The 15,306-nt window shown below is 36.6% G+C and overlaps 1 protein-coding gene and 1 long non-coding RNA gene across 3 annotated transcripts in view; one reads left to right on the top strand and one right to left on the bottom strand.

Moving 5' to 3' along the window:
• The window catches only part of LOC122715368 (misshapen-like kinase 1), a 194,818-nt gene that overhangs the window by 173,140 nt on the left and 6,372 nt on the right, over nucleotides 1-15,306 (top strand). The gene's annotated exons all lie outside the window — the stretch shown is intronic.
• On the bottom strand, nucleotides 7,656-10,317 carry LOC122715369. Its single transcript, XR_006346817.1, has 3 exons — nucleotides 10,030-10,317; nucleotides 9,482-9,792; nucleotides 7,656-9,392 (listed from the first exon to the last, which is right to left on the bottom strand). It is a non-coding gene; the product is annotated as an uncharacterized LOC122715369 (long non-coding RNA).

The following is a 15,306-nucleotide window of genomic DNA, read 5'->3' as shown; positions in this document are numbered from 1 at the left end:
TGTGTATTATATTATCTATGTATTATATATGTATTATATTTGCATATTGTAAAAATTTTTCGTTTCAAATTTGTAATAATTTTATAATCGTTAAAACTCAAGTTTTCGATTACTAGATTCATCTCAAATTTGAGTTTTCACTTTTATCTGTAAATTTATTTTCATTTGAATCGAGTTTTCGAATTGCAATTATACATTTTGCTAAACCTTTTATTTCAAATTTCTGCCAACTTTCAATTGAATTCGTTCACCCTTAAAATCCAAACTTTCCAACGATTCCTAAATTCTCCTTAAAAGTTTGAGTTTTCGCTATCCATCTACATCTATCTACATTTATAAAACTTGTTATTTGTAAATTTGTTTTCATTTGAAGTTCATTCGAGTTTTCGAATTGCAATTATACATTTTGCTAAACCTTTTATTTCAAATTTCTGCCAACTTNCTGTAAACAAATCCTTCCCTTTTAAAAATTCTCCACATAAAAAGAACTACCCCTACGTAATCTTAAAACCCTCCATCAACCTTTTATTTTAACAAAACAATTATTCAAAACTGTTATATTCCCATATTGTACAATCCTTGTAAACGAAGTTCCTCCGCGTCTCTAAAAATTCTCCATAAAGAAACATTGAAAATTTTCTTAAAATTAGCTACTATTATTTCTCATAGTATAATTTCTTCCATACAATTCCTGTAAACAAATCCTTCCCTTTTAAAAATTCTCCACATAAAAAGAACTACCCCTACGTAATCTTAAAACCCTCCATCAACCTTTTATTTTAACAAAACAATTATTCAAAACTGTTATATTCCCATATTGTACAATCCTTGTAAACGAAGTTCCTCCGCGTCTCTAAAAATTCTCCATAAAGAAACATTGAAAATTTTCTTAAAATTAGCTACTATTATTTCTCATAGTATAATTTCTTCCATACAATTCCTGTAAACAAATCCTTCCCTTTTAAAAATTCTCCACATAAAAAGAACTACCCCTACGTAATCTTAAAACCCTCCATCAACCTTTTATTTTAACAAAACAATTATTCAAAACTGTTATATTCCCATATTGTACAATCCTTGTAAACGAAGTTCCTCCGCGTCTCTAAAAATTCTCCATAAAGAAACATTGAAAATTTTCTTAAAATTAGCTACTATTATTTCTCATAGTATAATTTCTTCCATACAATTCCTGTAAACAAATCCTTCCCTTTTAAAAATTCTCCACATAAAAAGAACTACCCCTACGTAATCTTAAAACCCTCCATCAACCTTTTATTTTAACAAAACAATTATTCAAAACTGTTATATTCCCATATTGTACAATCCTTGTAAACGAAGTTCCTCCGCGTCTCTAAAAATTCTCCATAAAGAAACATTGAAAATTTTCTTAAAATTAGCTACTATTATTTCTCATAGTATAATTTCTTCCATACAATTTCTGTAAACAAATCCTTCCCTTTTAAAAATTCTCCACATAAAAAGAACTACCCCTACGTAATCTTAAAACCCTCCATCAACCTTTTATTTTAACAAAACAATTATTCAAAACTGTTATATTCCCATATTGTACAATCCTTGTAAACGAAGTTCCTCCGCGTCTCTAAAAATTCTCCATAAAGAAACATTGAAAATTTTCTTAAAATTAGCTACTATTATTTCTCATAGTATAATTTCTTCCATACAATTTCTGTAAACAAATCCTTCCCTTCTAAAAATTCTCCACATAAAAAGAACAACCCCTACTTAAAATCTCCATCAAGCCTTTATTTCCATTAACAAAACAATTATTCTGAAAACTGTTGTATTCCCTTGTAAACAAAATTTTTCTCCACGTTTGCTGAAATGCTCGCTCCAGGAGAGAAACGATCCTCACCGAAGTTTCCCGGAGCGTGAAATGGTAAAAGATGTTCGAAAAAAGGAAGGGACACAGCCGGATAATTCCAAGTGGCTGGCATTCAAATGCAAAACGCATCGCATTTCCCTAAGAGTGTTTGCGCGAGCGGGGGATTCCCAAGGTGGGGAGGAGGAGAGTTTCGAGAAACGCGAGGAACTCGCGAGGAGTGTTTTTCGCGGGGATAAACAGCGCGCCGATTCGCAGGCAGCTGAATAATTCATGATCGTCGTGGCGAGGGTGTGACGAAAGGGCGAGAATGATTTCCAAAGAATTCGCCGAACGAAAATTGGCCGATAAAAACAACGCGAAGAGTTCCTCTTGCACTCGCGGTATTGAAACGATTTTTTTTTTTTTTTTAGAGAGAGAGAGAGGTCATTGCAACTAAAATTTGAAAATTTTATTTATTTTCACGATGATCCAATTATTATAAACGATTTCGAAATTGATATTTAATTGAAGTTTGATCAAGAGTGGAATAATTTTACATATTAAGTAGTGAATTCGTGCAAATTTTTTCCTTTACTGTTTAGAATCATGTATTATATATACAATCATGTTGGAGATAGCTTTAGAAATCGTTTTTTTATGAAATGTTCAAAATCAGAATTTTTACTATGGTATTATATATTTGCTAAAAGAAAGAGGATGATATTTCATAATATTTAAAGTATATTCAATATATGGCTTCAAAAAACGATATGAACTTATGAAATGGTAATAATAGCCTCCTTATTACGAATAAGACATTTATAATTTAAAAAACAGAATATCAATGTTTGGTTACATCATACCGTGAATATTCTTAAATCTAAATTAAATTGTTGGACTAAAATATGATTATAGTAAAAAATATAATGTACTTTTTTTGAACGTTGATTATTGAATACTAGATAATATTGCAACAATTATTACTCACATTCTTGATCAAATTTCAATACCGAATGACAATCTTTCACGATCCTTTCTATTTCTTTTCCACTTATCCTTCGCACAAAATGAGAAATTTAGGTTCACAATTCAAGTATTCAGACCGTCAAGTGTAAACTTTAAACTATCGTTCCCACACAATAAGATATAACTCGATTCGACTCAGCTTTACTTCGAAACACCGATAAACAAACAGCCATTTTGTTCGAAACGCATTTGAATCGTAGACCCGCGCGTCCGTCAGATGTCGTCGTTGCATAATTCCCAATTACGGGACGAATTCACGAGGTTCGACTGTGGCGACCTCGCGGCGACCTTCTTCCCTTCGGGAGCAGCTCGAGCCTCGAGAACAATCGAGGCGAAATTCACTCGCGGCGGCAGCCGGCGAGGAAAGAACGCGTTATCTCGGATCGGGGATCTCCTCGGCTTCGACCGGATGTCGAGGCCTCAAGGTTTCGGCGCCGACTTTGACCGTGACGGCTGCCTCCGCTGTCGGCGGCAATTATTCCTGCTTGCTGATGCTTCCAATTGTTGTGACAGCCACGCTTTTTTATAAGTAACAGGCATCCTTCTTATATGTACCATGCAATTTTTTACAGAGTGTACGCGATGTTTAGCGTTCTCTCTTCTTTGGAATTTTTCTCGTTTAACTCTTTGAGAGTCGAAGTTTGTTCGTTTCGACTCTTAGATGCGTAAAAAAAACGGGATTATTTTAAAGCGTTGAACGACATACATGCGAGATGATGCGAAAATTAAAAAAAGGAGAATGGAATATTAAAAGTTCTATTCTTTGTGGATTTACAGTTGTTTCAATTTTTCAAGGTGGATCGAAATTGTTAAAATAAAAATTTGTTGGATAAAGAATAATGATTAAAATTTTGAAACGAGGGGGAACTTCTATAACGATAAACTTTCCATTTCTATTTCGGAATAAAGTGAGGACGCGTTATGGCGAGTATCGATAACGTTAATGACAAGCAGTTAGTGGCCGGTTATCTGCGAGGAAAACCACGCTCGAGATCGATGCATGCAGCCACGATCAAGGAACATATAAAATGCACGGGTTATTGTCGCCGGGATCCTTACCGACAGCTGCTCGTTAGTTGTTGCCAGCCGCGGAGGTGAACCAGTCGAACCTACTCCTATACTGGGTGTTTCGCTTCAAACCGATTTTTCGAGCTTACTAAAAAAACTTACGATTTTTCGTGAAATTCTGCCAATATTCTCATCTTCTTCGATTCGCATCTTATTCATCAAAATTGATATTTATAAATTATTTCGAAGATTCTTACTCCGTGATACTTTATCGAGAAATTTCGATCGTTCGAATCGTGATTTTAATTTTTTGGGGAACAACAGAAATATCTGCGCATATTCATTTTACAATTTCTAAAAGTGTTCATAAAGTATCAATATTTACGGAGCATTTTCATTACGAACTTTTACAGACGATTCGTTATGAATAACGAACGAAGAAGAAATCTTCAAAAAAAAAAAAAAAAAAATAGAAATCCACGATTTCTGGCGAAACACCCTGTTTAGCACGGCCAGAGAAACGGCAGAAGAAAGCAGAAGGCGAAGGCAAAGTAAAGGGACAGACCACGCCTTGCGCCGCCTTGGCAGTGGAGAGTTCGCCTCCGCTTCTTCGCCTCACCTCGCCTCGGGCATAACTAATATATCGACGGGCCCGCGCCTCCCTCCTCTCTCCTTTCTCTTCTTTCTTCTCCTCCTCGTCCTCCTCTTTCACCTCTGGAACCACGATTCACGTGATCCCCGAGAACACGCGACTCTAGACAGAACTCTCGATGCAACTTTCCTGCTTTCGTCTTTCACGCTCTGATTTCACGTGTTTCTTTCTTGTTTTCTTGTTTGAAAGATAGCGAGAATATATTTAGTTGTTGGATCGAATTTTGAAATCTGTTGAAAAATTTAAAAAGAAATATTTTTCATGAAAAATGTGAGGAATAATGATTGAAAACAAAAATCGAGTTTATTCATTATGTGTTTGAATAAATGCATACATACGTCTTTTCGAACAAGTCAATCCTTATCCTTTACTCGCATCGCATTATTTGCAATTTTTACATATTTCCACAAAGAAGTCGACCTTATCCTTGACTCGTATCACTTGCAATTTTTACGCGTTACCACAAAGAGTTCGGCCTTACCCTTGACTAATGTCACTTCATTTGCATTTTTTTCTCGGTCAAAACACTTTTCAGCAAGGTAACGAATCGATCTTTTCTTTGTCATGGAAATGTCATGGAAACGAGTCAGTGTTAATTAGTAATTCCGGAAGTGTTTCGCGACTCATATTCGTTTTTTTTTTCATCTCTTGTCCTACCGCAAAATTTCCTCCTTTTTTTTTTTTTTTTTTTTTTTTTTCCTCCGACAACTCGCGAACATGACTGGATGCAAAGATCGCGCGAGTCTTAATCGAAGATCGAGGTGATTGAATTTAAAATAAGAGAAACACGTGTTCGACACGGTTGCGACTCAATTAACAGCGGTTAAAGGTTCGATCGTGAATGGAATGTCGGCGGGCAGCCACGGCTTGTGCCTGTGTCGCGATTGCTGGTCTGGAAAATTTTCCAGTAACCCAGTGACACCGTGCCGCGAGACCTTCGTCAGGTTGTTCCCATCCGCGCAACACTCGTTTGCCAATGATACGATCTCAAGGGTATTAACTTAATCTGCTGGCGTGACACGCGTAGAATGCCGATCTTCTTCCTTTCCTTGCCTTTCCTACGCATCCACAAATTTCTTTATCTATCCAGGAAAGGATGTATGGGGTATTTTATCCTGAAAAGAATTTGATCTATGTTCAATTTCAATTTTTAATAGACAGTATTATGCGTAAAAAAAAAAGTATAGGTGTACTTTTGATGAATTGTAAAATTACATTGTCAGGATATAACTGGTATTCGTCAAGTAATAAACACTTTCTTCATTCATTCCATATTTTTTCTTCTAATCGCCTATTAATTATGCTACTATGTCTTTTTGAATATTGTTCTCCTTTCTATACTTGAAGATTCCATTAGCAATAATATAATTATATAAATAATTATATAAATAAATAGTAGTAGTAATATTTATAGTAAGTATAGTAAGTAATATAGTATTTATAGTAAGTAAATATTTCTTGTATCTTCATCTGTTTAGAAATTGTAATATATATATGTTTATAACATCTTTCAATCACTTCATACAGAAGTTTGTTATAAAGATCTCTCTCTGATTCTATTTCTCACTTTTACATTTTCTCTAACTGTTCACATCATACCTTTTCCATCATTTGGATTTCTATCATTCCATCTGCAAGAGAGCAAATTCTTTTCTCAAAGAAAAGTCTCATTTTTTTCAATGTCAATTTTATCATGACCATAAAGAATCTCTTTCTTGGCATTCCTTTCCATTGACTGTTCTATAGAGTTGTAGTTGGATCGCTGGAACGATATTCGATAAAGAACTTTCGGCAAAGAACCTCTCAAATCTATAATCCCGAGAAACTTGAGAAAGGAATGGGGGCGTCACGTATCGACATGCAGCGATTGACGAAAGGTTCCGCCACTTCTCACAGTGTCACTGGGTTACTGGATAATTTTCCAGGCGAGTAAGCGCGCCGCGTGAGAGCGAATCCGAGCTAGGTGCATTGCGGCAACGCGATTCGCTCGAACGTGCCTCGATACCGGGGCACGAGAGCCTCGTAAACTATTTGCGTGATCATAAAAATTCTACGGAACATTAGCAACCCGTTTACTCGCTTCGATATCGAGAACGTCACGCGCGGTTAATTGCCGGCGAACCCCGCATCCGCCATGTTTTTTTACGCTTGCCATCAATTTTATTCCTTTTCCTCGGGTTCATAATAACGTCTGAGAAAACTTTGTGACGAATATCTGATGTATCGATAATCGATCTATATCTCTTTGTTCGAATCTCAATTCCAGTTAATTTATTATTACACCACGCAGAAAAAGAAAATTCCTCGGATCGTGATCATTTTCAAGAATCCAAAAATTAGATCAAAAGTCACGTACGAGTGATCACATTAATGAATGGCCGATTAAATCTTCCATTATCCCATCTCACCTGTAAAAAATCAATATTTCAGTTAATCTATTATACGACAAAAAGAATTCCAATAATAATCATTCCGAAATTTCAAAAATTAAATCAAAAGTCACGTACGAGTGATCGCAGATCTCACATTAATGGCCGATTAAATCTTCCATTATCCCATCTCACCTGTAAAAAATCAATATTTCAATTAATCTATTATACGACAAAAAGAATTGCAAGGATAATAATCATTCCGAAATTCTGAAAATTAGATCAAAAGTCACGTACGAGTGATCGCAGATCTCACATTAATGAATAGCCGATTAAATCTTCCATCTCACCTGTAAAAAATCAATATTTCAGTTAATCTATTATACGACAAAAAGAATTCCAAGGATAATAATCATTCCGAAATTCCGAAAATTAGATCAAAAGTCACGCACGAATGATCGCAGATCGAAAGATAATTCGATCGACAAACGGTTTAACAGAGGCCGTTTAAAAGTCAAAGTAATCAGAATGCCTAGAATCTCGAGATTCCCGTGACCGCATACAGCATGTTAGACGCGAATTAATAGGCCTCATCGAGCTTCCGTTTCTATCCGTATCGCGGTAAAAAAAGCCACTATAGAGAAACTAAGCGATTACGAACCGATTCAGAGAGAGAGAGAGAGAGAGAGAGAGAGGATCGTCATCGAATAGCGCGATTGGCCGCAGGGCATGGGATCGCTTTAATCGGTAACTCTCTCGGCTGGTAAATAAATAACATTGTATTACACCGTCGCAGGCCTCCGCATCTCACGGAAGACGAACGAACGCTCGCTTCGTTTTCCCAGGCGTTGCACTCCCGTTATCGTTATCCTCTCTCACGTATATACGAATCGGCACAGGCATACGATTCAGCCTCACGAACCAGCGCCGTTCACGGCGCTAACGGTGATCGATTTTCCGGCCACGGGAATTGTGCTCGTTCGTCTCGACATTGGCGTGGCTGATCTACGAGAATTTCTGACGTAAAGTATTTCGTGAAGAGATGTTTCGTAAGAGAGAATGAATCGGAATTGAAAGGTTTGGATTGAAAGAAGATATTGGAGATGTCAGGAATAATCGAGAGTTTAATCCTTTGCGAACGAGTGCCATTTCAAGTTTTGATTCTTGACAGATCTGGGATATTCTACGTACGTGAGACGAGGAGAAGTTTAGAAAGAAGAAAAAATATATATTTTTATGAAAAGTTTGATTACTATTATATTGAACATTTTATGTAAAACTTAATTTAATTTTATTTAACTATAACTTTGACGCTGTTGTAACGACAGCATTCATCCGCAAAGGAATAATGTTATATATTTGAATAGTAATAAAATAATAGAATTATTATCGTCTACGATTCGCAACGATAATAAAATATGAATATATTATCAAGATACCTCGAGATCGAATATAATTGACGATACTTAAAATCGAAGCTTCTCGGTTATAGATACTCGATTCCTTATTTAAAATGTCCCCTATATTAAGAATTAAAAACTAATTTCCCTTAAGTAAGGTTTGCGCATCGGTTGAGTATTAAAACGGACGAACATTTTTTCCATGAAGAAATGAGTATCGATAACGGTGCCGTTTCCCTCGTCTCCTCCTCCTCATTCGCCTCTTCAATAAACAACTTCCTCTCCTCTCTATCTTCGAAACCAAATCTTTCAAATTCACAAGTTTCCACTTTCGATTCTTTTTAGATCGAAAAACGTATTCCACGTACGAAGAAATTTTGAAATTTTAAGAAAACCATCCTTTGATCTTTTCTCTATTTTATTTCTTTACTTTTTCTCTATTTTCATTTTTTTTCTTCATCCAAGAATTTTCTAATTCACAGATTTCCGTTTTCGATCCACAAAAATAAAAAATCGTATTGTATTTGGAATATAAAATCCTTCAAGAGAGGGCTTCTCTTCGGTTCTTTTCCATTCCTCTTTTTTTATTCTTTTTCCTTTCCATCTGCGTTCGACAGAAAACGATAGTTCGAGGCTCGATCGTTTCGCCGGTGGAAATTGTGCGTTGCCGGTACGTTGGCGAAACGGAAACGAAGGGCCGCAATTATACTAGTCGTTACTTTTCTCGCTGTAACCAGAGTGACTATGTATCTCGCGGTCGATTAACTGTGACCTTCGCCGCTCTAGAGAACGTAGAAACTCGGACGGACCGCTCGTACGCGCACGTCGTAGTGCCTCCTTCTATTTATGTACAGGGTGGTCCGACTACCTCGGTGCCGGGCTGCCGTTTCGAATTTGTACACCACCATGTAACTCGTGTTTCAACCATGTTCGAGATAATGGCAAACACGTACGTGGTGTAGATAATTGAATATCGTGATCGATGAGAAACGGTCTTGCTAATTTCTTCAACTTCGATCCTACTATATCTACGTAGAATAGATCAAGGTTAATTCTAAGCTGCGAATAAGATAGTTGTTCTTGTACGATAAAGAGTTTGTTCTTTGTTTATGAATCTAAAATATTAATGAATAAAATTAAAAAGATGATAATTTTTTTATTTATGTATGAAAGTTTAATTCGAAGGCAGAAAAATTTGTTTTACCTGTGTTGTTTGTAGAAATTGGCATCAGTAATCTTCTCATAATTGTAATTCAAAGTCGATCTTCAAGGAATCGAATTATTCTCTTCACGAAAGTATCGACCACCAAGAACCGTTTTCCAAGATATCGTCGAACAGAACGGAATTAATTACCTCGATCGAGGAATCACTGTAATAATCCTGTATGCGATCGAGGTCAGCCTGGGTGAAAAAGCTCGCGTATCGAACCGGTGCAATTATATTTGCAAATACGCGAGTCCCTCGCATGCGTGGCAATGCAAATCGTGCAGAGACCTTTGACTGCTCGCGCCATCCTGAAAATAAACGATTCGAACCCGTTGATTCGAGAAACGAATTATCAATTATGTTGATCAGTTGCAAAACCAAATACATATTCCATTCTATCATTTCATCATAAATATATCCAACCATCAATATTCCTACTATTAAAAAAATTCATGCTCTGAAGTATTGTTTAACAATCTTTCTCATCATCGAAAAATACCATATACCGAAGTTCTTCTCAAACACTTAATAAGAAGTTTAATAACCTCTTTCATTGCCAAATGTGTAGATTTATGCATCTTTTTAATCTTCTAATCATTCAATAATGTCTATTCTAACTCAAAAAACACCTTTCAATGATATTTCTTATAACCAAAAAACATAACCACACTTTCAAGCTTGTGCATTTCTCAAGTGTTCTACTCTATTTTATTACTTCGAAAAATTTACTTTATCACCATTTAACAATCTCCTTACACGAAAAAACAACACACACTTAAGTTCGTGCATATCATTTCCTTTTTACATCAAAGAAATCAACTTTTTATATCAAGATCAGGACGTGCTTTTAAACGCTAAGGCTAATCGGTACACGAGCGCCAAAAGGAGAAGTGCAAAGTGATGCAAATACTTTCTGATACCTTCTATCGGTATCTATTTGAACGTGTACCTTCCTCGTTATCCGTTGCCGCGAAACAGACGTTGACCGCAACACCTGCGGAAATCACGAAGGATCGCGATTGAGCTGGTTACGCAACTATAGGGGCCTTAGAGGAACGTGATGGCTCGAAATCAATTAGGGATATACGTTGCACCGGCGCCAATTAAGTTTTCTCCGGGCGACAATGATAAATTGTGCCGGTCGTCTATTGCGCTCAGTCGATTATAAAGGTCACCGAGTGAAAGTGCGCGTCGGTTAATTAATACCGATCGATACCGTGCTTGATTCGCTACGATAATAATTACCCGTGCGAAGGTATGCGCGAAAATTTCATCATTGAGATCGAATCGAACTACGCAATCGATACGTGACGATTTTCATCGATAACGTTCGCCATCTTGCTGACTACTCTCTTCTAGAATATTTTGAGAGGTTTGTGAAAATAGAAGTTACAAAGTGGAATTAAATATAATTACTATAATTTATATAAAATGAATATTATAATTATAGAAAATTATAGAGTTATATATGTAATTTAAAAAATCCTAGTGTTGATTGTATTACATAGTGATGTGCATAGTGATTTGTTATCATTTATTTCGAGAAAGATTCAAGACTTATATTTTGTCAGGATCTGTCATCGAAGGAAAAAGATAATGACAAAGGGCTTCTTGATTGTGTAGAAAAAAGAATTTATCCAATAAGATGATGACAGAATGAAATTGCAGTATCCTAAAAAGGAAAGGAAGAGGAATGATGGTTAGTTGCGCGTGCTAAATATGATATCTGCATACAGAGTGTTTCAAACTTGGATATACAAATTTTAAGGGTATTCTTCCTTATTCATTATTCCATTTATATTTATATTTTCTTATGAAGCGACACAAGAGAGCAATTTTCAAAACTTGATTAACTAATATGCATGTTCAAATTTAGAGATGTTAGAGATAGAGATAGAGATATCTATTATGCATATTCATGAACTGTAGAAATAAATCATGATTCAAATAAGGTTGAGAAGCACTGATTTAAGTCTTCCAATGTTTGATCACGGGGGAAAAAAAACCAAATGCAGTCGAAGTTGTTGGAATTCGGGGTTTTTCACGGTGGACAGGGGGCAAACCGAGCAGAGCGAAGTGATTTGGGTTGTCGATTGCAACAATGCGCTTTTGTACAGCTTGTGCAGCTCGAGGAGCAAAGACATGGTCGACGTGCGGTCGAAAGATAGCTGGATACTCGCCTACGTGCACGTGCCATGCAGTTGGACTCTTTCGTTCCGTACCATTTATTGTTACATTTTCCTCCTTCGACAACCTGGATCTACTTTGAATGTCCCTTTGAACACCTCTGGACTCGTTACCGTTACGCGGCTTCGCAGCGTATTTGCTCCTTCCTCCTGATTTGAATTTATCGGTTTTATTGGAATGGCGATGAGCCTTCCACCAGCAACTTTTCCATATGTAAATACATATCACGATTAGAATTCCTCTCGAGTAAAAATACCAACTCGGTGTAGCAGAATATTCACTTTTGTCATTTTTGTCATCTGTATCGCAAAATTGTTGCAAATATGAAACTTGCAACAATTTAACTTTTTTCAAAGTTCATCTACTTACGTACCCCAAAAATAAATAATTGAAAGTATGAATTTCTTTTGACAATTTTTAATTTGTAAATTGTAAAATTGTAAAAATCGATCTTGTATTGGCTTCAGAATTTTTTTTACGAGCAAATATATATATATATATATACAGGTTCCAAGGACACCAAACATAATTTCGAACAGGAAAGAAAGATTTTACAGCTCGATTTTTCCATGTGGCCGAGCCCCTCCAGGCTACACTCTTCCCACGAATTTCATTCTCGATAAGCGGGCAAGATTTAACTAAGATCAACGTATTAGTACGGGTGAGTAGCATAACATGGTGGAGAACGGTACATGAGACCGCGACAAAGGCCGAGGAGGTAACTTATGGGTATGAACTCTGCAAAAGGACTTCCTGTATGACCTCTGATCGGGAAACAAGGCCGTGGCCACGAGCTAACTCGTTCCAGACACTGCAAATGCGGAATATTCTCACCGTGCTCCTTTATTTTGCTCGTTATGGTCGGTCACGACAGAAAAACTTTGCGAAAAACTGCAATTACCCATATTAAATATCTACTTGCTAACTACATCATACATTTCTCTTCGAGAATCTTCGAATAATTTCATTATTTTCTAACTTGCCAGGTTTTTCATTCTTACTTAATTCACACTTAAATTTACTTAACTTAACACTCCTTCAAAGAGGAGGAAATTCAATTTTCAAGAAATTTTTACTCTGTTAAAATTACTTGCTTGACTCTTCAGAGAACAAAATTTGAGAGACATTCAAAGAACAAAATTTAATATTCAACTTCCTTCAAAAAATTCTAATTCTAAATTCTCCGTCAAATTTTATTTTCATTTGATTTACATCTAAATTCATTTACCTGTCCACAGCCAAAGAAGATTTAATTTTCAAAGAGAATTCCAATTCGTCAAATTTTACTTCGAATTCGTGCTGATTCGCTACTGATCGCACAATTTTGAAGAAAATTTAACTTTCAACGTGTTGAGAAGCGGCACGCGCGACGGTTCACCAAAATGGCCAAACAGGATAGGCGAGGGATCGAGTAGGGGGGAACCACTTTGCTTGGCAATCGCGTCACGCTCGTTTACGCTAGTTTACGCCAGTTTACACAAGCGATATTACGTTAAGACCTATCTTTATGAGAACCGACAACGTCCCATGGGGAAATATCCCGGGGTTTCAACGTTATTGGTGGACAAGAAAAAGGGAGATGAAGAAAGATGAACGCCAGTGTTACCGGTGAAGAAAGACGAAAGCTGCGTGTTCGGTGCAAAGCGAATCCCAAAGCGAAGTGTTTCCTTCGAGAGACGATCGTGGCTAAGATATGACGTCCGACTGGCTGCCAGGCTTGAAGGGCTTCGCAAACGATCGGTCGTTGAACCACGAATCGTTCTTCAAGCGTTACTCTCCCCAGAGGTGGGACGCGCAAATTTCACTCTGGCCGACATTTGCCTGTCTGGAATTTGAGCCTCCTTCTCCTCTAAGCTATTTCGAGCTTGTAGTCTCGTAGCTTTAGGAATTTGTCGAGGATATTTCTCACTGTGCAAATTTTGAGGCACCAAATCGTTCCACAAATTTTCTTCGATTTTACGTCCTCCTCGCGTCAAATTTTATCTCGAAATATATATCCTTGATTTCTTTCGAAACAAAACATTTCTACGGATTCTTCTTATCATAGAGATACAGAGAATTTTATATCTAGAAACAAAATGGTAACAACAATTTTTTTGAATCCATTTTAAAATAATTGCGTAAAATTACTATTGTTATTATCAAATTTCTTAACCACGATCTCGATGTAAAAATTCCTATTGTATTTCCTGTTGTATTGGGAATCGATGACAAAGGGGATACGATTAAAAGATACGTTAAATGGGAAAAAGCGTCAGCTGCGATCAATTTTCGCGGTAGACGCGCGAATCCTACGCCATTGCGGGGTAAGACAGAGCGACGAGGAGGAACAAAGCGACCCACGCTGCGGGTATCATCATAGTCATATTCATACACGGAGCGTAAGGGCATTTCAGCACTGGGACAATGGCGGGAGCGAATTTTTTCTTTTTTCTCTCCAAGGCTCGATTGCACCGTGCCTTCTTTGTAGCCACGCGACGACGTCGACTGCCAATAAAGGTGCCTCCTTTATGAAGCCTGCTGCAGCTGCCCCAACGGAAACGGGCCACTCTAACCGTTCTTTGTTTTCGAAATCTTTCAAACGTTCCCTCCCTCTAAATTCTTTTCTGTTGCAATCTTGAAAATGTTTCCACGCGTTTCGAGGATTCGTCGCATTCCTTGAAGGCTTGAAAGTCGAGAACAATGTAAAGCAAAAGGATAAAGGGAAGGCACAGAATTATTTGAAAATAAAAATAAGGTATTTTAACAAAAATTTTATTTTATTATTTATTTTAACAAATTAAAATTTCATTTTATTTTTATTTTAACAAAAATATGTAAAAAATTTTCACAATTTGAGTTATTTTATAAAATTGTAAGATCTATCTATCAGAGTGCTAATATATTCGCGCAACATTAAAATAGATGCAAAATTTGCTTATAAAACTATGGTTTTATGCGAAATAAAATTATCGCAAGTGTGATTGTTCAAATATAATAAATATTATACTTTGAATATTTTATATTTTTTTTGCATATCGTGTGTTTTGTAGATTGGAATTTTTTATAAATGCATAAATATTCTATTTAGACTCTGTAGAATCGAGCTTTCGAAATTATTCCATGAATGTATTAATACTCTATGTAGCTAGTTTAATTTTTAAGAAAATACACTTGTACCATTAAACATTCAAAATTATAATTTTAGAATGTAGAGAGATAAAAGAAAGAAAATATCGAACAAATCTTTAGATTTTGAGAATAAGTTAAATAATTGCTGTCTTCTTCACATTTTCATGCAAAATATCGTTTCGTACAAAATATATTTTCCATTTCGATTTTTTTTATCGCACGATCATGCTCGAGGTAAATCCAGAGGGCTTGATTCAGCGAGATTCTGTGGACGGAGGAAGTTTGGTTGGCGCGTCTTCAGCATGATAAACGGTGGCAGGTACAACAATGGGTTCATTACCGAAAGTTTAGCCCGGCTTGGGCCCCCTTGGCGAATCCTGGGCCGGCAAAGGGGTCCGGGTCGGTGACCTCTGCACACGGATGGCCGGCTCGCGGCACCGACCTTTGCGAAAAGTACACGTGCACTGAGCAAACGTCCCTTCTAACATGCGAGAAACCTTCTTGGAAATTATTTGTTTAAAATT

This window comes from Apis laboriosa, unplaced genomic scaffold (genome assembly GCF_014066325.1).
Source record: "Apis laboriosa isolate Shangri-la unplaced genomic scaffold, ASM1406632v1 scaffold34_cov151, whole genome shotgun sequence".
Classification (NCBI taxonomy): Eukaryota; Metazoa; Arthropoda; class Insecta; order Hymenoptera; family Apidae; genus Apis; species Apis laboriosa.
This window is presented reverse-complemented; position numbering and strand designations above follow the sequence as displayed.